This window comes from Ahaetulla prasina, chromosome 4 (assembly GCF_028640845.1).
Source record: "Ahaetulla prasina isolate Xishuangbanna chromosome 4, ASM2864084v1, whole genome shotgun sequence".
In the NCBI taxonomy this organism is placed as follows: Eukaryota; Metazoa; Chordata; class Lepidosauria; order Squamata; family Colubridae; genus Ahaetulla; species Ahaetulla prasina.
Window position 1 is genome coordinate 14,227,304 of NC_080542.1, and position 21,444 is coordinate 14,248,747.

The 21,444-nt window shown below is 38.7% G+C and overlaps 1 pseudogene; it reads right to left on the reverse strand.

The window, feature by feature from the left end:
* Positions 1 to 209: 209 nt before the first annotated feature.
* On the reverse strand, positions 210 to 21,444 carry LOC131197954 (vomeronasal type-2 receptor 26-like; annotated as a pseudogene).

Below are 21,444 nucleotides of genomic sequence, written 5' to 3' on the forward strand. Positions count from 1 at the left end.
ACATTTCTAATGGAATCTTCCAATACCCTTGATTGACAAGAATAATAAAATGTATATAGCAACCACACACTGCAAAGCCACAAAGGCATCATATGAGTTTCTCCTGATACATGACCTTACTATTTGTCCTGATAGTACCCAGCACAGTATTTGCTTCAGGTTCTAAGAAGATGGTTAGAAGGGGTAGGATTATAAGGTAATTTTTACTATTATCTTCTCCTTAAGTGCTTTCTGGAGTTCAGCTCAGGTTTCAGTAAAAGAATATAAATTTTGGGGGAAAAGATGCAGAGCAATAAGCCAGCACTGGAGGCCAAAATGGAAAAAATCTCCACGGCCACCATGTATTTGCCCTTTGTGCTTAAATAAGTCGGAACAAAGGACACCCAGACACTGCAGAAGACCAACATGCTGAAGGTGATAAACCTGGCTTCATTGAAACTGTCAGGCAGATTCCTGGCCAGGAAGGCCACTGTGAAGCTGATGATAGCCAAGAAGCCCAGAAAACCCAGGTTGATATAAAACATAGTGTCAGATCCTTCATTATATCCCAGGATAATTTCTTCCATTTCTTCCATTTCTTCCAGTGCATGTCAACATCTGGAAAGGGAGGAGTAGTTACCAACCACACAGTGAAAATCAAAGCTTGAATCAAAGAGCAGGAGAGGACAATGGAGTTGGCCATTTGCTTTCCAGACCATTTCCTCATCCCACCACCTGGTGTGGTTGCCACAAAGGCCAGGACCACAATGATGGTCTTGGCCAAAACTGAGGAAATGGCTATTGAGAAGATAATGCCAAAGGTTGTTTGTCGAAGGAGACACATAAGCTTTGTGGGCTGTCCAATGAAGAGCAAAGTACAAAGGAAACAGAACAAAAGAGCAACAAGAAGAACGTAGCTGAGGTTCTGATTGTTGGCTTTGACAATGGGAGTCTCCCGGTGCTTAATGAAGAGGTGAAGCACCAAAGCTTTGAGGAAAGAAAAGAAAAGGGCAAAAAGACTGAGAGTGATTCCCAAAGGTTCTTCAAATGAGAGGAAGCTGGTAACTTTTGGAAGGCACCTATTCTGGTCTTTGTTGGGATACTGATCTTCTGGACACTGGAAGCACTCATCCAAGTCTGTTGAAACAAACAAATGTACTATTTAATGCACTAGAACTATATGTATTAGGTAAAGGTAAAGGTTCCCCTCGCACATATGTGCTAGTCATTCCTGACTCTAGGGGGCGGTGCTCATCTCCGTTTCAAAGCCGAAGAGCCAGCGCTGTCCAAAGACATCCCCGTGGTCATGTGGCCGGCATGACTCAATGCCAAAGGCGCACGGAATGCTGTTACTTTCCCACCAAAGATGGTCCCTATTTTTCTACTTGTATTTTTTACGTGCTTTCGAACTGCTAGGTTGGCAGATGGTGGGACAAGTAATGGGAGCTCATCCCATTATGTGGCACTAGGGATTCAAACCACTGAACGGCTGACCTTTCGATCGACAAGCTCAGCATCTTAACCACTAAGCTACTGCGTCCCTTGTATTAGGAGTGCATAATAAATTTATTACATAAATAGAATAGCATAAAATAGAATGCTTTATTGGCCAAGTGTGATTGGACACAGAAGGAATCTCAGGTGTGACCAAAAAAAAAAGAGTCAATAAACAACAATAACACAGATCATAAGTTCACCTTTAGGAAAACCTGAATATATAATCATGTTTGGGCTGTCACCAAATGCTGAAGTTCTTTCTCTTTTTCAATCAAGTACCTAAAAACATATTGTTTTATTTTTTCATCTCCTTCTAAAAAGATACAGGCAATCCATCGTACACATACTTTATTTAATATTTTTTGTTTTGTACTGCAAATATTGCTGGTTTTAACTGCCAAGACAGAGAGAAAATGCAGGTGCCCCTTACTTAGAATAATGACAATAGGCACTTTTTCAAAACTGTGATCTAACAGAATAAAAGAGATGGAAACGACCTTGGAGGACTTCTAGTTTAATCCCCTGCTCAAGAAAAAAACACCATATACTATTTCAGACAAATGCTTCTCCGTTTTCTCTTTAAAAAAAAAATCCAGTGTTGGAGCATCCACACTGGAAGCAAGTTGTTTTATTGATTAATTGTTCTAATGATGAAGAAATTCCTCCTTAGTTCTTAGTTCTTAGTTCCTAGTTGTTTCTCTCCTTGATTAATTTCCTTCCATTGCTTCTTGTCCTGTCTGTAGGTGCTTTCGAGCATACTAACCAGAGCATACAAAACATTTGCTAGACCTATTCTTGAATACAGCTCACCTGTCTGGAACCCATACCACATCTCTGACATTAATACAATTGAACGCGTCCAGAAATATTTTACAAGAAGAGTTCTCCGCTCCTCTGAAAACAACAAAATACCTTATCCCACCAGACTTGAAATCCTGGGATTAGAAAACTTAGAACTCCGCCGACTCCGACAAGATCTGTGGTTAACACATAGAATCATCTATTGCAATGTCCTTCCTGTTAAAGACTACTTCAGCTTCAATCACAATAATACAAGAGCAAACAATAGATTCAAACTTAATGTTAACCGCTTCAATCTTTTTTTTTTTTATTCAAAAAGTTTTACAAAATTTCCCCTTTCCCCCTCCCCCTCCCTTCGCAACCCCCGACTTCCCGGAACGAGCACAAGGTATAGTTAAAATAAAACAAACATATGCTAAAAATTTTCATCCCAACTTAATTATACCCTACAATCATCAATTCCTAACTTCCCCAAAAGCAATCAAAATAATACATCATAATCATTCAAAACAGTCTGATAACTCTTAGTCTGATATCTACGTTGAATATAGTCAATCCATTTTTCCATTCCTTTAAGTATCTTTCTTGCGTATTGTCTTTCAAAAGGCTGATATCTTAGCCATCTCAGCCAAATTGGCAACTTTCAATATCCATTCTTCTATTGTTGGTACTTCTTTTTCTTCCAATATTGTCCTATTAGTAATCTTGCTGCAGTTATTAGATTTAAAATCAATTTAGTCTCAATTACTGTACAATCCGTAATAATTCCCAACAAGAAAAATTGCGGCAGGAACTTTATCTTCTTTTTCAGAACATTTTGTAAAATCCACCAAATTTTTATCCAAAAGGCCTTTATGTCCTTACAAGTCCACCAAATGTGAAAATATGTAGCGTCATCACAATTACATCTCCAACATTTTGCTTGCATTTCTGGATACATACGATAATTTTTAGGATCTAGATGCCATCTATAAAACATTTTATAAAAATTTTCCTCAGATTCTGTGCCTGCGTGAATTTAACATTTCTAACCCAAATTTTTCCCACGCTTTCCAATAATATTGGCTCCTGAAAATTTTGTGCCCACTTTATCATACAGTCCTTTACCAAGTCCCTTTCAGAATCTATTTCAAGTAACACATTATACAATCTCTTTATATGCTCCTGAGACTGATTTCTAATTTGCTTTACCAAATTTCCCTCGTTCTGCTCTATACCAATTTTCTGATCTCCCTTCCATCTAGCACGTAGTTGCTCATATTGAAACCAAGTATAATTTTTCCCTTCCTCTCTTAATACTTGCAGAGATTTTAACTGCAAATTACCTCTTTCAGTATACAAAAGATCTTTATATGTAATCATTTCCTGATTCTGTTCTATGTTTATATTTTCTACTGTATGTCTAGGACTTGCCCATATAGGAACCTTATAATTTAGTTTATAAGAGTATTTTTCCAAACACATGAAGGGCATTTCTTAACACATGATTTTTAAAGGCCTTATCCACGTTTTTGTCATAAATTAAATATGCATGCCATCCATATAGCAAATCATAACCTTCTATATTCAAAATTCTGTCCTCTGTTAAATTAAACCAATCACTTATTGCAGAGAGAGCAGCTGCTTCATAATATAATTTAATATTAGGCATTTTAAACCTCCCTTTCCGAGAATCTTGAATTATTTTCATTTTAACCCTAGCTTTTTTACCTTCCCATATAAATTTGTTAATTCCCTTCTGCCATTCCTCAAGATTCTTATCTTTCTTAATTATTGGTATCATCTGAAAGAGGAATAAAAATCTAGGTAAAACATTCATTTTAATAGCAGCAATTCTCCCAGCAAAGATAATTGCAATTTTTTCCAAACAATCAACTCCTTCTGAACTTTTTGCCATAAAACCTCATAGTTATTCTTATACAATTTCACATTTGATGACGTAATATAAACCCCTAAATACTTAACCTTCTTTACAATTTCAAATCCTGTTACTTCCTCTAGTTTTTCTTTCTGTTGTCTGGCCATATTTTTTATTATCACTTTTGTCTTTTTCTGATTTACCTTAAACCCTGAGACATTCCCATATTGATCAATTATTTCCAACAAAGATTTACTAGAATTTATAGGGTTTGTTAAAGTAATCACCAAATCATCTGCAAAAGCTCTTAACTTATATTCATACTGTCTAACTCTAATTCCCTCTATCTCCTTTACTTCTCGTATTTTATCCAATAATGGTTCTAGAGTTAAAATAAACAATAATGGTGATAAAGGACATCCCTGTCTTGTTCCTTTCGCAATCTTAAAAGGTTCTGTTAAGCTACCATTGATTATAATCTGTGCTGTTTGCTCTCCATAAATTGCCCTAATTATTCTTAAAAAACCATCTCCAAATTGCATCTTTTCTATTAATTTAAATAAAAAATCCCAATGCAATCGATCAAAAGCTTTCTCTGCATCGAGAAAAATAAATGCTGCTGGAATAAAATTTTTCTTTTCTAAGTACTCCAGTAAATTAACAATCTGCCTAACATTATTCCTCATCTGTCTCCCTTTTATAAATCCAGATTGATCATTATGAATTCTTCGCTGCAGAATCAACATTAATCTATTAGCTATTATTTTAACAAAATCTTATAATCATTATTTAAAAGTGAGATTGGCCTATAATTCCCAGGTTTAGAACAATCCTGTTCCTCTTTTGGTATCAATGAAATAAAAGAGGTTCTCCATGAGGGGAATTCTCCTAGTTGTATCTGATTAAATAATTCCTTAAGTGGACCTAACATCTCATCCTGTAAATTCCTATAATAACTAACTGTGAGCCCATCCGTACCAGGAGTTTTCCCATTTTAATTGTTTAATTACCAAAATAATTTCTTCCGAGGTTATAGGCCGATTCAGTTCATCCGTTTGTTCTAAAGTTAAATTTTAACCTTATATTCCTTCAAATAATTATCAATATCCCTGTTCAATATATTATCTTTAAGATATAAATTTGTATAATATTCTAAAAAAGCTTTTTTAATTTTATCCTGTTAATATCTCTCTTTATCTTTATATTCTATTTTTTTCTATAGTACGTTGTTTTGTCTTTTCCTTAAAGTGTATGCTAACCACCTACCAGGTCTATTTGCATTACAAAAGTATTATGTTTGGCATATTGTATATTTGTTGCCACCTGATCAGCCATTATCATATTAAATTGATTCTGTAGTAACTTTATTGCATCTTTAAGTTTTTGATCATGTGGATTATGTATTAATAATTGTTGTTTCTTATAAATTTCCTCTTCTAAATACCTACGCTGTCTTTGTTGCTTATTTCTCTGTCTATTATTAAGATATATTAATACACCTCTCATAAAAGCTTTACTGGAGTCCCAAACCATTTCTATCGATGTTTCATTATTCAAATTATAATCAAAAAATTCTTTCATCTGCTTTTTACATTGATTTACATTATCCTGATATCTAAACAAATTTTCATTTAATCTCCAAGTTCTTCTACCCTCTTTTCCATATTGCAATTCCATCCAAACAGGACTATGATCAGACAAACATCTTGGAAATATCTTAGTTTTCTTCACCCTAAAAAGCAAATCATTAGAAATTAAAATAAAATCAATACGTGAGAAGGATTGATGCCTATCAGAGAAAAAGTATAGTCTCTTTCCTCCAAATTCGCAGTCTCCATACATCTCTTAACTCAAAATCTTCTATCATATCAAAAAAGGATTTAGGCAGCTTTGCATGTGCAGGTATCTTCTTGGAAGAAATTCTCTTGTCCTTTCGTGTATCTATTACTCCATTCCAATCTCCCAATATAATGCACGATTTATAATCCCATAGATCAACTTATCATATAACATTCTATAAAATTTTTCTTGTTGCTGATTGGGTGCATATATACCAAGCAAGAGAGTCCTTTTGTTTCTATTGTAAGTTCAATAGCAATATATCTTCCGTGAATATCTGCCTCTATTAACTTGGCTGGTATATCTTTTCTCAAATAAACCACTATGCCATGTTTTTCTCCAAAGCTGAAGCAACAAAATGTTTACCTAACTTTGAGTTTATTAGGTACTTTTGATCTGATAATTTAATATGCTTTTGTAAGCAAATAACATCATTTTTAAATTGTTTCAAATAATGAAATATTTTCTTCTCTTCTGAGCTGAGTTCAAACCATTGACATTCCAAGTCAAGATTTTATTTGCCATTACTGGGCTGCTGAAGCCTTTGAGCAATCAACTGAAGATCGTCCTCCGTATCTTCGGCCGTGCTCCTCCACCGCTTCTGTAGCAGAATCCTGAACTTTACTTTGAGTTTGTTGCTCCTTTTCTTTATGCTTAAGGGCTCCCTCGTCAGTCTTTGTTCTTGTGGTTGTTCCTCTGATGGTAACATCACTGGAATCACCTCAGCTTCCACACCCATTTGAGTCTCTTGAATTCTTTTTCTATTATTTCTATTTCAAATTTCAGCACTGTAGAAAGAAAATCTTTGGCCTTAAGCACTGTGTCAATACGATATCTCCTTCCTTGATAATACACTGTCAAGCCAACTGGAACCTCCCATCTAAATTGAATCTGGTATTTCTTAAGTTCTTGTGTAAAAAATGTAAAGTCCTTTCTATCCCTTAACATCTTGGGAGGAATCTCTTTCAAAACCTTCAACTCCTGTTCCCTATTTTCAAGTTTTTCTGAAAAGCAACTTGCAAAATTTGATTCCTCACTGTTCTTTTCAAAAAATAAACCACAATGTCTCTAGGAAGTTTCTTTTGCCTAGCAATCCAAGAATTAACTCTATAAATTTTGTCAATTTGATAAGCAACCTCTTGTGGATCAAGTTCAATAAATTCAGCCAGAGCTTCTGATAAAATTTTTTAAATCTTCCCTTTCTCCTCATTCAAACCCCTAATTCTCAGAGCTCCTTCCATCATTCTATACTGCATCACCACCACTTGATCTTCATTTTTATCCAATTTGATTTGCATTCCCCCCATTCTATTTTCTATTTGTTGATTTGACTGAACAATTTCTTGCACCTCCTCCTCCACCACCTCCAGTCTTTTTGCCAAACCTTGAAAAGCCATCAAGATATCTTCTCTTATTTTTTATTATTCTCTTTATTTCTTCTCTTATTTTCTCATTATTATCCATAATCTCCTTAAACCTTTCTTCAGACACTTTCCTTGCTCTTTAATCAGATCTTCTAAAGCTGGTTCAGAACCCTTCTGCCCCCAGTCTTAGGTGGTTTAGTAGCCATTTCAGTTTTAAAATTCACAAAATATAAGTCTAGAAACTTCTTTTCCCTTTAAGTATAGGAGAGCTCAGTTCACTTCATTAAAATCCACACATAACATTTCTTATCTTCTTAGTTGCACAGACTGTTTGAAATTCCATTCATCACTTTCACTCCCGCTCAGGCGCCATCTTTAAGAGTCAATTAAAACAAAGGAAAAAGTTCTCTTTTAAAAGGTAGAAGTCAGGAAATCAAAAATACTTGCAATCCAATAATTGTCCGCTGGCACTCATTCCGTCTGCTTAAAGAGATCCATAAAGATAAGACAATTAGCAGAGATGGACACTTTCTTCTTTTCCTGCTTTTGCAGGCACGCACTGAAGTCGGAGGGCAGGAATATTTATGGGACCCGTTGACCCTTCGAGGCTCTGCTTAATTAAAACAAAGCCTCTGGGGAGGTCTACCAACATTTCCTGCTGCTCTTATCTTTCCCCTTTCATCCAGGGAAAAAGATTAAAGCCGGCTTTTCCTGGCTTTTACGATGTTCAGTGCGGAGCCCCTTTAATTAGGGGCTCAGCGAAGAGGTGGAGCCACCTGGAAGTCAACCACTTCAATCTTGATTGCAGAAAATATGACTTTTGTAACAGAGTTGTTAATGCTTGGAACACACTACCTGACTCTGTGGTCTCTTCTCAAACTCCCAAAAGCTTTAACCAAAAACTGTCTACCATTGACCTCACCCCATACCTAAGAGGACTATAAGGGGCGTGCATAAGAGCACCAAAGTGCCTACCGTTCCTGTCCTATTGTTTCCTTTCATTATATATACGCTTATATGTTGTATAGTTGTTTCATGATTATGCTTATATATACTGTTGTGACAAAATAAAATAAAAAAAATAGGTTGATTCCTTTTTTGTGTGGCAGCCCTTTAGACATTGGAACACTACTATCATATCACCCCTAATCCTTCTTTTCATTAAACTAGACATGCAGAATTCCTGCAACTGTTCTTCATATGTTTTAGTCTCCGGTCCCCTAACCATCTTTGCTCATCTTCTTTGCAATCTATTTATTTTATTTATTTATTTATTTTATTTATTTGTCATAACAATATATACAAGCATTGCATAAAGGGTTATATAATATATGAACGTATATATGAGGAGAAACGAGGTACTATAAACATATATATACATAGGGGAAGAAACAATAGGACAGGAACGGTAGGCACGTTTGTGCTCTTATGCACGCCCCTTAGAGTCCTCTTAGGAAAGTGGTGAGGTCAACCGTGGACAGTTTTTGAGTAAAGCCTTTGGGGTTATGAGAAGAAACCACAGAGTCAGGTAATGCATTCCAAGCATATACAATTCTGTTACAGAAATCGTGTTTTCTGCAATCTAAACTGGAGCGGTTTTAATCTTTCTAGAGTCATCTTTTTTATAATATGGTGACCAAAACTGGATGCAGTATTCCAAGTGTGGAGTTACCAAAGCATCATAAAGTGGCATTAACACTTCACGTGATCTTGATTCTGTCCCTCTGTTAATGGAGCCTAGGATGGCATTGGCTTGTTTGACAGCTGCAGCACACCAATGGCTCATATTTAAATGATTGTCTTTCTCACGGTTACTACTATTAAGCAAGATTCTACCTATTCTTGATCCAGGTACCACCTACTAAGAGATACCTCAGGGTTGATACTTAAGATATCAAAGACACCTTATGTCTTTGTTTCAGATCTCTGATGAAAGTGTGTCTATGGAGCTTCTCAATCATCCAGATCATAGTTGTCCCCAAACTGCTTCTAAGCGGCAACTGGACTTTCTTGTTTGTTTTTTTCCTTTTGAAATATTTCACTTCTCATCCAAGAAACATTTTCAGTTCTAACTTCAGGATGCAAAGTGAAACTTTTTCAAAACGGAAAGAAAATCAAAGAAAGTGCTGTTGTCTTTTCGAAAAAACGCCTTTGGGACATCTAGTAGAGGTATCCAATTTTGGTTCATCACAATATTATTTTGTGTGGATTTTTGTCTTTTAACTTTACCCATTCCTAAACAGTTTGATAAAAATATTAATATGGAAAAAGTGAAAAGAATGCAAGATGTATACATTGTTTTTCGAACTAATTCTTCCAAAGTAGTCTTAAATTACCCCCCTTTTAACATCAAAACCTTTATCAAAACCATAACCCCCTTTTAACATCAAAAACATCATTAAAAAAGGACAACAAAGAATGTTCTTTCTGTGCCAGCTCAGTAAGCTCAAACTGCCCAAGGAGCTGCTGATTCAGTTCTACAGAGGAATTATTGAGTCTGTCATTTGCACCTCTATAACTGTCTGGTTCAGTTCTGCAACCCAACAAGAAAGACATAGACTTCAGAGGATAATTAGAACTGCAGAAAAAATAATTGCTACCAACCTGCCTTCCATTGAAGACCTGTATACTGCACGAATGAAGAAGAGGGCCGTGAAAATATTTACAGACCCCTCGCATCCTGGACATAAACTGTTTCAACTCCTATCCTCAAAACGATGCTATAGAGCACTGCACACCAGCAGAACAAGACACAAGAACAGTTTTTCCCAAGGCCAATCACTCTGCTAAACAAATAATTCCATCAACACTGTCAAACTATTTACTGAATCTGCACTACTATTAATCGTCTCATAGTTCCCATCACCAATCTCTTTCCACTTATGACTGTATGACTATAACTTGTTGCTGGCAATCCTTATGATTTATATTGATATATTGACCATCAATTGTGTTGTAAATGTTGTACCTTGATGAACGTATCTTTTCTTTTATGTACACTCAGAGCATATGTACCAAGACAAATTCCTTGTGTGTCCAATCACACTTGGCCAATAAAACATTCTATTCTATTCTATTCTATTCTATTCTATTCTATTCTATTCTATTCTATTCTATTCTATTCTATTCTATTCTATTCTATTCTATTCTATTTTTAATAACCTCACAATAAAGTGACATGAAGTTCACAGACAGGGCTTTCATACATTTTTTCTACAGTAAATCTTACTCTTTGGATGAGAAATCTTTCCTTCTGGGCATCGATAGCATTTGTAGCAGCAAAATGGTTTCCCTTCCATCCTTTTCCTGCTGTATCCAGAATTGCAATGGGAATTACACAGAGAAGTGGGAAGTTCCTACCAGGAAATAAGAAATTACTTCTAAGACATGTTTCCAAGTATCTACCTCTAGCTTATACCCAGGCAGATTTTAGATGGTGTTCTTGAAAAGAACTGTACAATGAAAGAAATTCAAACATCACACTTGTTTAAAACCCCTTAAGCAGGGGTTAAATTCAGCAGGTTCTGCCAGGTTCTGGAGAACTGGTAGCAGAAATTTTGACTAGTTCAGATAACCAGCAAATACGTCATTCTGGCTGGCTCCAGAATGGGGTAGGAATGGAGATTTTGCAATATCCTTCCCCCAGGAGTGGGGAGTGAATGGGGATTTCGCAGTATTCTTCCCCTGGAGTGGGGTGGAAATGGAGATTTTGCAGTATTCTTCCCATGGAGTGGGGTGGGAATGGAGATTTTGCAGTATCCTTCCCCTGCCATGCCCACCTAGCCACGCCCACCCACAGAACTGGTAATAAAAATAAATTAAATTCCACCACTCCCCGTAAAGAAGCTAGATGTTTTCCCAGAAGAAATTCATTTGATTCAAGTGTCAATGTGACACTTTGTTCTCCTTTATATCAATATATTAGTAGAATCCTCAATTTAAAAAAAAGTAATGACTGTTTTTGGTTGAGATTTCACTGAATTGTGCAATAATACACTAAAGTGATTTGACAGATTTGGCAGGGAGTTGCATCTAGCCATTAATTCTGTTCCATCTCCAGTTCCATAATCATCTGTGTTGCTCTTCTTTGCACTGTTTCTAGAGTATGTTGTAGGCAAATTGTATAATTTTTTATTTATTTATTTAATTTTGTCATAACAATATACACAAGCATAACACAAAAAGATTATATTATTATTATTATTATTATTATTATTATTATTATTATTATTATTATTATTATTATTATTATTATTATTATTGTTATTATTATTAATTTGATTTTTATACCGCCCTTCTCCCGAAGGACTCAGGGCGGTGTACAGGCAGAATAAAACAAACAATACAAAATACAATTAAAATGCAATTTAAAAAACTTATTTAAATTAGCCTGAAAATTTAAAAAAATTTTACACTAAAAAACCCCATTTAAAATTAATAACATTTGACATTTAAAATTCAATTGAGCCCATAATAAAGAGGTGTGTCTTCAGTTCGCGCGGAAAGTCCAAGGTCAGGTATTTGGCGTAAGCCTGGGGAAGCTCGTTCAGAGGTGGAGCCCCACAGAGAAGGGCCTTCCTGGGGCCGCCAGCCGACATTGTTTGGTGGACGCACTGAGAAGTCCCTCTGTGAGAGCGACGGGTCGGTGGGAGGCATGTGGTAACAGCAGGCGGTCCTGCAGTACCCAGGCCCCAAGCCATGGAGCGCTTTAAAGGTCGTAACAACTTGGTGCACTCAGAAGGCCACAGGTAGCCAGTGCAGTCTGCGCAGGAGCGGTGTTACATGGGAGCTACGCGTAGCTCCCTCTATCACCCGCGCAGCTGCATTCTGGACTAACTGAAGCCTCCGAGTGCACTTATATAATATATAAACATATATATGAGGAGAAACAAGGAAGTATAAGCATATATATATATATATATATATAAACAAAAGGACAGGAACGGTAGGCACGTTTGTGCTCTTATGCACGCCCCTTAGAGTCCCCTTAGGAATGGAGTGAGGTCAACAGTGGATAGATTTTGTTTAAAGCTTTTGGGGTTATGAGAAGAGACCACAGAGACCACAGAATCAGGTAATGCATTCCAAGCACAGATAATTCTGTTACAGAAATCATATTTTTTGCAATCCAAACTGGAGCGGTTGACATTAAGTTTAAATCTATTGTGTTATTGTAGTTGAAACTGAAGTAGTCGTTGGCAGGAAGGACATTACAATGGATGATTCTATGAGCTAAACCCAGGTCCTGTCGAAGGCGACGGAGTTCCAAGTTTTCTAAACCCAGGATTTCAAGTCTGGTGGAATAAGGTATAATCCACAAATTGAATTGAGAACATGAAAAGGACTTTTTTAATGGTTGAATGAAAAGCAATGAATCATGTAACATCCATAAATTCACAGTGGGAAAATGATTTAGACAACTTAGTACAAGCTCTACCTGGTTAAATGCCTTAGGCCACTGGATCACATCTTCAGAAATGGTGAATATTTTACCAGGGACATCCTGTGGCGCCACTCTCCCAACTTTGACTCTAAGAAAGGACTGATTTGGAAATGTGATCCAGTTGATAATATCAAATCCTGCTATTAATTCATCTTTGGAGCTAAAGGAAAGCATTTCGCCAGCGCTGTTGTTAAATGAAACACTTCTCAAGAAAGGATGAAGCTAGATGAAAATAACAGCAAGAAATCATCAACCTCTTCCTTAGCGTTGTACTAAATAAATACAGTTAACAGTCAAATTGAATCTTAAAGGCATTCCTTATGTTAAAAAAAAAATCTTCCGTTCAGATTTTAAAAAGTCAATTTCAATTCATTTTAGCTAGGTTTCTTTTGGTGATTCAACTGCTGTTGACCTAAATAATATTATTATTTTTTGTAGTCATTATAGCATTGGAATGTATGATATTAATTTACACTGGGTTGCTTCATTTTAGTAAATGGAATGTGTTTGGTTCTGCAACCCAACAAGGCAGACACAGACTTCAGAGGATAATTAGAACTGCAGAAAAAACATTGGCTACCAACCTGCCTTCCACTGAGGACCTGTATACTGCACGAGTCAAAAAGATGGCTATGCAAATATTTAAAGACCCTTCACATCCTGGACATATTTTGTTTCAACTCCTACTCTCAAAATGATAGAGTACTGCACACCGGAACAACTAGACACAAGGGCAGTTTTTTTCCTAACTTTTCATCACTCTGCTAAATAAATAATTCCCTCAACACTGTCAAACTATTTACTAAAACTGCACTACTATTAATCTTCTCATCATTCCCATCACCCATCACCTTCCACTTATGATTGTATGACTGTAACTTTGTTGCTTGTATCCTTACGATTTATATTAATATTGATTGTTTCCTGATTGCTTATTTGTACTCTATGACTATCATTAAGTGTTGTAAGTGTTGTACCTTGATGAAGGTATCTTTTCTTTTATGTACACTGAGAGCATATGCACCAAGACAAATTCCTTGTGTGTCCAATCATACTTGGTCAATAAAATTTTTTATTCTATATTATTCTATTCAACAATGTGTACTAGTCATTCCTGACTCTAGGGGGTGGTGCTCATCTCCGTTTTAAAGCCAGAGAGCCAGCACTGTCCAAAGACATCTCTATGGTCATGTGGCCGACATGACCAAACACCAAACGTGCACAGAATGCTGTTACCTTCACACCAAAGGTGGTCCCTATTTTTCTACTTGTATTTTTTACATGCTTTCAAACTGTGAAGTTTATATATAAATTATATATTATTTATATATTTATATATATATAAATATATATATTTGCTCCCAGAAGCATGAAGCTGAAGCCTGAAGATGACGAATGAGACTTCGTCGAAACGTCGCCAAGACATTTCCAATTTTACGCGGGAGAAAACCCGAATAACCAAAGACCTACATACAAACACCCGCGAAAACCTCAGAATATATATATATATATATATAGTCACACAGTATTTATAAGCATAAGCATGAAATAACTATACAATATATAAGCATATATATAAGTTTGAGTATGTAATAATTATATTAACTGGATATAACAAAAGGAAACAATAGGACAGGAACAGTAGGCACTCTTGTGCTCTTATGCACGCCCCTTACAGACCTCTTAGGAATGGGGTGAGGTCAATAGTAGACAGTTTTTGGTTGAAGCTTTGGGGATTTTGGGAAGAGACCACAGAGTCAGGTAGTATATTCCAAGCATTAACAACTCTGTTACTGAAGTCATATTTTCTGCAATCAAGATTGGAGCGGTTAACATTAAGCTTAAATCTCTTGTGTGCTCGTGTATTGTTGCAATTGAAGCTGAAGTAGTCTTCGACAGGAAGGACATTGTAATAGATGATTCTATATATTAGTTGGCAGAAGCTGGTAGAAGTAATGGGAGCTCACCCTGCAGCACTAGGGATTTTAACCACTGAACTGCCAACCTTTTGATCAATGAGATCAGCATCTTAGCCACTGAGCCACCGAGTCCCTAGAAGATTCCTTTACAATAAATTAATTGTGACATTGAAACCCAATCGATTCAGGTTAACCATAATCTTTTCCATCCAGTCACAAGTAAAATAAAAAAAGTGCTAAGATCTAATAATATTCCACCATTATTTGAAGAAACAAAAAACTGTGTCTACACGGGTTCTTCTATATTATTGATCTCGGGGAAAATACCTGCCAAGGTTGCTGATTGAGAAACTGATTTTTTTTCTTATCTCGTCTTGTTCCTTTCTTCATTGAAGATGAGAGCATAGCCTGCAAAGCTTCTGCCACTACATGGACAGCTTTATAGATGCTGTAGCTATGGCTGGTCATGCTCATTTCAAAAACTGAGCCAGGAAGTTGACTTAGGTCCTCTTCTCCAGTGCAGATGTCTTCATCCATTGTTTCTCCAGGAACAGTGGGGAAAGAACACTGAAATGCCTCTTTCCAGAAATCCCTAGAAAAACCATCTTCCTCTTTAGATGTCAGCTTCCTGTGCTGAAGGAACTCATAGAATCCTAGCACTTCTTCACTGTGGACTGCGAAAGAGAGTGCACCATGCATGAAATCAATGGACCAGCTTCGTTGAAAAGACATTGACGTGAAATCTATCTGGGCTACGAAAATCCATATTTTGGTTTTCATTGGGATCTCCTCAAATTCAGAGATATGAAGCATTGCCCTTAAAACCACCATTGTTTGAATTTCGCCGTGTACAACTACTACGTTAGCAGTGGCGTCCATAATGATCCTAGTTGTTTTCTCTCCTTCCATAACCATTTCAGTGATTTCAGTTGAAAAATTTACTTCAGGAAATGTTTCTATAAAATCAAAGCAGATACCTGCTTGGGCAAACATGGGGAGCTGATTTGCTACAAATCTTTCCCCACTGTCATCTTTAATGAAAATCACTCCAATCCACACCCACTGGAAAAAAAGCAGTAACTGGAGAATCCCCTCATATTGTTGGTTGATGTCTGGAAATATCTGATGAAGGAAAACTCTTCGGGATATGTCATTCATCACTGGTGAGGGCCCATAGGACAACTAAAGAATATAGCAAACAATTAAGAAGGGAAAGTCTCTGAGTTATTTTTGCCAATATTATTAATTTGAGTACTTTCATCATTTCTAAATTTTTAGGTATTTGTGCAAGCATTAACTGTTTTTCAGACTTCATTCAAATTCAGTGTTAAATAATTTGGGATTTGTGAGTGTAATGGACATAGATTTACCAGCTCAGAAATCAAAGAATATACCATTTACTTTCAAACCTAACCTACTTCAGCAGGAAATTCAAGGCCCTATGGCATATGAAATATGGATTACTCAGCTCTTTCTCATGCAACTCTTGCTAAGCATGACTCATTAAATGATTATTCATAAGCCAATATCAGCAGTATAATATAATATAATATAACAACAGAGTTGGAAGGGACCTTGGAGGCCTTCTAGTCCAACCCCCTGCCCAGGCAGGAAACCCTACACCATCTTGGTCAGATGGTTATCCAACATTTTCTTAAAAATTTCCAGTGTTGGAGCATTCACAACTTCTGCAGGCAAGTCGTTCCACTTATTAATTGTTCTAACTGTCAGGAAATTTCTCCTTAGTTCTAAGTTGCTTATTTCCTTATTTATTTATTTATTTATTTAATCACATTTTTATACCGCCCTATCTCCCGAGGGACTCAGGGCGGTTTACAGCCTGATAAAAAGCACAAATATAAATACAAGATAAAACACCAATTAAAAAACTTATTAAATAAGGCCGAATATTAAAATTACGATAAAAATAATAAAACCCCATTAAAACCAAATTTAGAATTTAAAATTCTAGTCCAGTCCTGCACAGATAAATAGATGTGTCTTAAGCTCACGGCGAAAGGTTTGAAGGTCAGGAAGTTGGCGGAGTCCTGGGGGAAGTTCATTCCAGAGGGTGCGAGCCCCCACAGAAAAGGCCCTTCCCCTGGGTGTCGCCAGTCGGCACTGCCTGGCTGACGGCACCCTAAGGAATCCCTCCCTGTGAGAGCGCATGGGTTGGTGGGAGGCAATCGCTGGCAGCAGACGGTCCCGTAGGTAACCCAGCCCTATGCCATGGAGTGCTTTGAAGATAGTTATCAAAACCTTGAAGTGCACCCGAAAGGCCACAAGTAGCCAGTGCAGTCTGTGCAGGAGAGGTGTCACATGGGAGCCACGAGGGGCTCCCTCTATCACCCGCGCAGCCACATTCTGGACTAACTGGAGCCTCTGGGTGCTCTTCTGGGGGAGCCCCATGTAGAGAGCAATGCAGTAATCCAGAAGAGATGTCACGAGGGCATGAGTGACCGTGCATAGGGCATCCCGGTCTAGGAAGGGGCGCAACTGGAGAACCAGGCGAACCTGGTAAAAAGCTCTCCTTTTGACGGCCGTCAAATGGTCTTCAAAAGACAGCCGTCCATCCAGGAGAACGCCCAAGTTGCACACCCTTTCCATTGGGGCCAATGACTCGCCCCCAACAGTCAGCCGCAGCTGCAGCTGACTGTACCGGGGTGCTGGCATTCACAGCCACTCTGTCTTGGAGGGATTGAGCTTGAGCCTGTTTCTCCCCATCCAGACCCGTACGGCCTCCAGACACTGGGACAGCACTTCGATAGCTATGTTGGGGTGGCCCAGTGTGGAGATGTACAGCTGAGTATCATCAGCGTAGAGTTGGTACCTCACACCGAAACCACTGATGATCTTACCCAGCGGCTTCATATAGATGTTGAACAGGAGGGGCGAGAGAATCAACCCCTGTGGCACCCCACAAGTGAGGCGCCTCGGGGTTGACCTCTTCCCTCCCGTCAACACCGTCTGCGACCAATCAGAGAGATAGGAGGAGAACCACCGATAAACGGTGCCTCCCACTCCCAATCCCTCCAACCGGTGCAGCAAGATACCATGGTCGATGGTATCAAAAGCTGCTGAGAGGTCTAATAGGACCAAGGCAGAGGAATAACCCCTATCCCTGGCCCTCCAGAGATCATCAACCAACGCGACCAAAGCCGTCTCAGTGCTGTATTCGGGCCGAAAGCCGGACTGGAACGTGTCTAGATAGACAGTTTCATCCAGGTACCGGGGTAATTGACGTGCCACCACAGTCTCTACAACCTGATCTACAACCTTGATCAGTTTCCACCCATTGCTTCTTGTTCTACCCTCAGGTGCTTTGGAGAACAGCCCGACTCCCTCTTCTTAAAGAGAGGGAATCTCTTAAAGTAAACTCTTAAAGTAAAGAGAGAGATTTTCCTGATTTGGTTTTAAAACAACACCTATCCTTTTTAACAGAATAACAGAGCTGGAAAGAACCTTGGAGGTCTTCTAGTCCAACCCACTGCTCAAGCAGGAGACCCTATACCATTTCAGAGAAATGGCTGTCCAGTCTCTTCTTCTTTTTTTTTAAATATACTTTATTAAACTTTTTTTACATTAAAAATATAGAAAAGAAAAAGAAAAGGTTATATCACATAACAGTTTTTCTTATAACAATAATCCGTGCAAGGATTACAAACATTAAATTGTATGTATTTGTGTTCTTGTTTTATCTATTGTTTATACTTAGTAGCTACGTAAGTCTCTCTCCTTTTTTTTTAATTTGCATTGTGGGACTTGAACCTGCAGTAATTGCAAGTAGCTGCTGTTAATAACAGACTGTCTTAGCAGTCTGAGCCACCAGAGGCCCTTTCTATCCATTTATACCACTGTTCTCCAAAGCACCTGAGGGTAGAACAAGAAGCAATGGGTGGAAACTGATCAAGGTTGTAGATCAGGTTGTAGAGACTGTGGTGGCACGTCAATTACCCCGGTACCTGGATGAAACTGTCTATCTAGACACGTTCCAGTCCGGCTTTCGGCCCGAATACAGCACTGAGACGGCTTTGGTCGCATTGGTTGATGATCTCTGGAGGGCCAGGGATAGGGGTTATTCCTCTGCCTTGGTCCTATTAGACCTCTCAGCGGCTTTTGATACCATCGACCATGGTATCTTGCTGCACCGGTTGGAGGGATTGGGAGTGGGAGGCACCGTTTATCGGTGGTTCTCCTCCTATCTCTCTGATTGGTCACAGACGGTGTTGACGGGAGGGAAGAGGTCAACCCCGAGGCGCCTTACTTGTGGGGTGCCACAGGGGTTGATTCTCTCGCCCCTCCTGTTCAACATCTATATGAAGCCGCTGGGTAAGATCATCAGTGGTTTCGGTGTGAGGTACCAACTCTACGCTGATGATACTCAGCTGTACTTCTCCACACTGGGCCACCCCAACATAGCTATCGAAGTGCTGTCCCGGTGTCTGGAGGCCGTACGGGTCTGGATGGGGAGAAACAGGCTCAAGCTCAATCCCTCCAAGATAGAGTGGCTGTGAATGCCAGCACCCCGGTACAGTCAGCTGCAGCTGCGGCTGACTGTTGGGGGCGAGTCATTGGCCCCAATGGAAAGGGTGCGCAACTTGGGCGTTCTCCTGGATGGACGGCTGTCTTTCGAAGACCATTTGACGGCCGTCAAAAGGAGAGCTTTTTACCAGGTTCGCCTGGTTCTCCAGTTGCGCCCCTTCCTAGACCGGGATGCCCTATGCACGGTCACTCATGCCCTCGTGACATCTCATCTGGATTACTGCAATGCTCTCTACATGGGGCAAGGTGTCCTTGTTTTTTTGTGAAAGGAATGTTATTATGACTATATATCATCCTGCCTGGTTCCATACAATCCTCCCTCCCAGTTTCCCACAGTAGTAAATTTATGGTAGTAAATGTAGCAGGCCTGAAGATTCAATGAACAAAATGGCTCTCAGGCCTGACATTCTCCTTAGTTTTAGGTAGGTTCTCTCCTTGGTTAGTTTCCAACCATTGCTTCTTGTCTTGCCTTCCGGTGCTTTTGAAAGCAGCAAAATAAGTTCTTGGAAAACAAGACAAGTTTTAGTACCATCCTACTTCCTTAAAGGTATCAAGACCATGTTTCAAAAATATTTCTTACTTAAATATATATCGGGAAGACAACTCACCTGTGGAATCTTGTAGATGTACAAAATGATTGCCATGTAGAGACACACACCAGCATCAGGTCCTCCAATGATGGATGCTATATTAGTCTGCATATCACACTTGTAGTTGGGGATAAATTTGCCCTGTGTGGAGAGAAGTTCCAGTGAGACACGAAAAGTCCAGTTGGGATGAAAATTGCTGTTCAACACATGGAATCCCAGTGTGACATTGTGTAAAATCCTTGGGTTTTTATTAATTGTCTCTATAGCGAATTGCAAAGCTAGTATATGCTGATAGTTCTGGGTTATTACTCTGCAAAGAGAAGATGAATTAGTTGATTATTAATAATTAGATCTTGCATTCTAAACAAATGACTGGATCTCCATGGAACAAATTTCTTTTCACCTTTGTCCCCCCAAATACAAGCAGTTAATAATAATAGAACAGGAGAAAGATTTAAGGGGCATGCATAAGAGCACCAGCGTGCCTACCGTCCATGTCCTAATGTCCAAGGCATTAAATCAGTGGTTCTCAACCTGTATAGTGCTGCGACCCCTTTAATACAATTCCCCACGATGTGGCGACTCCAACCGTAAAATTATTTTTTTTTAGGCAGCGATCTCAGCATGCCTCAGCAGCCGCAGAAGGGGAAAAAAAGTGGCAAACTGTTTTTTTGAGTTTATTGCACCTGAAGCTGTATTCCTAGCGATCTGAACTGCTTGCGATTGCCTTGAGGACGGAGGCATTAAAGCGGAGACTCCTCCCTTATTAAGTTTATTGTGCCTGAAGCCAGATTAGGCTAGCGATTGGGAGTGATTGCAGCTGGCTTGAGAGGGAGACATCAGAGCAACAATTTCTCTCTTTTTTAATTCATCGCGCCTGAAGCCAAATTCGGCTAGCAATTTGAAGAGCCTGCAGCTGGCTTGTGGAGTCAACTATTGAAGCGTGATTCTTCGACTCACAAGTATACTTCCCATATTTCCGATGGTCTTAGGCAACCCCTGGCAAATCGTCCTTCGACCCCCAATGGGGTCACGACCCACAGGTTGAGAACCGCTGCATTAAGTGATTGGCACTTTGCCACTCAGGTGTGGGTGCGGTCTGGTGAAGTATCAAACCAAAATCATGGATTAGAATACCTGGCATCAAAATAAGGGGATTTTGATACTAATCGCTCGCTATGTTCAACATTTTAATATGTCTCCTAAACTCTCAGCATGGTCTAGTTAGAAAGCCAAACATTGGATTCAATGGAGCATACAATGACGGATGATGATGTACTCATGACCCCCATTAATTCAGAGACACTAACATCATTTGAAAATTAAACCACTGGCCGTTGCCAAGAGATGCAATAGGGATAGAAATCAAGGGAAAACATGAAAGGCCGTACATGACATTGTCAAAAACATCAAAAGAGGGATTCTTTTCAAAGGTTGCTGGAGTAGGAAATACATAGATCTGAGAGAGAATGGTGCCAATGATAAAGTCACCCGGATGGTAATCCTTGTGAAGAATAGCAAGAGGGAGGCTTATAGGGCATTTCACAGGGAGACTGCTATAGGCTTCTTCAAGCACCAATATCACTAGTATTGATGTCACAAACATCACCAT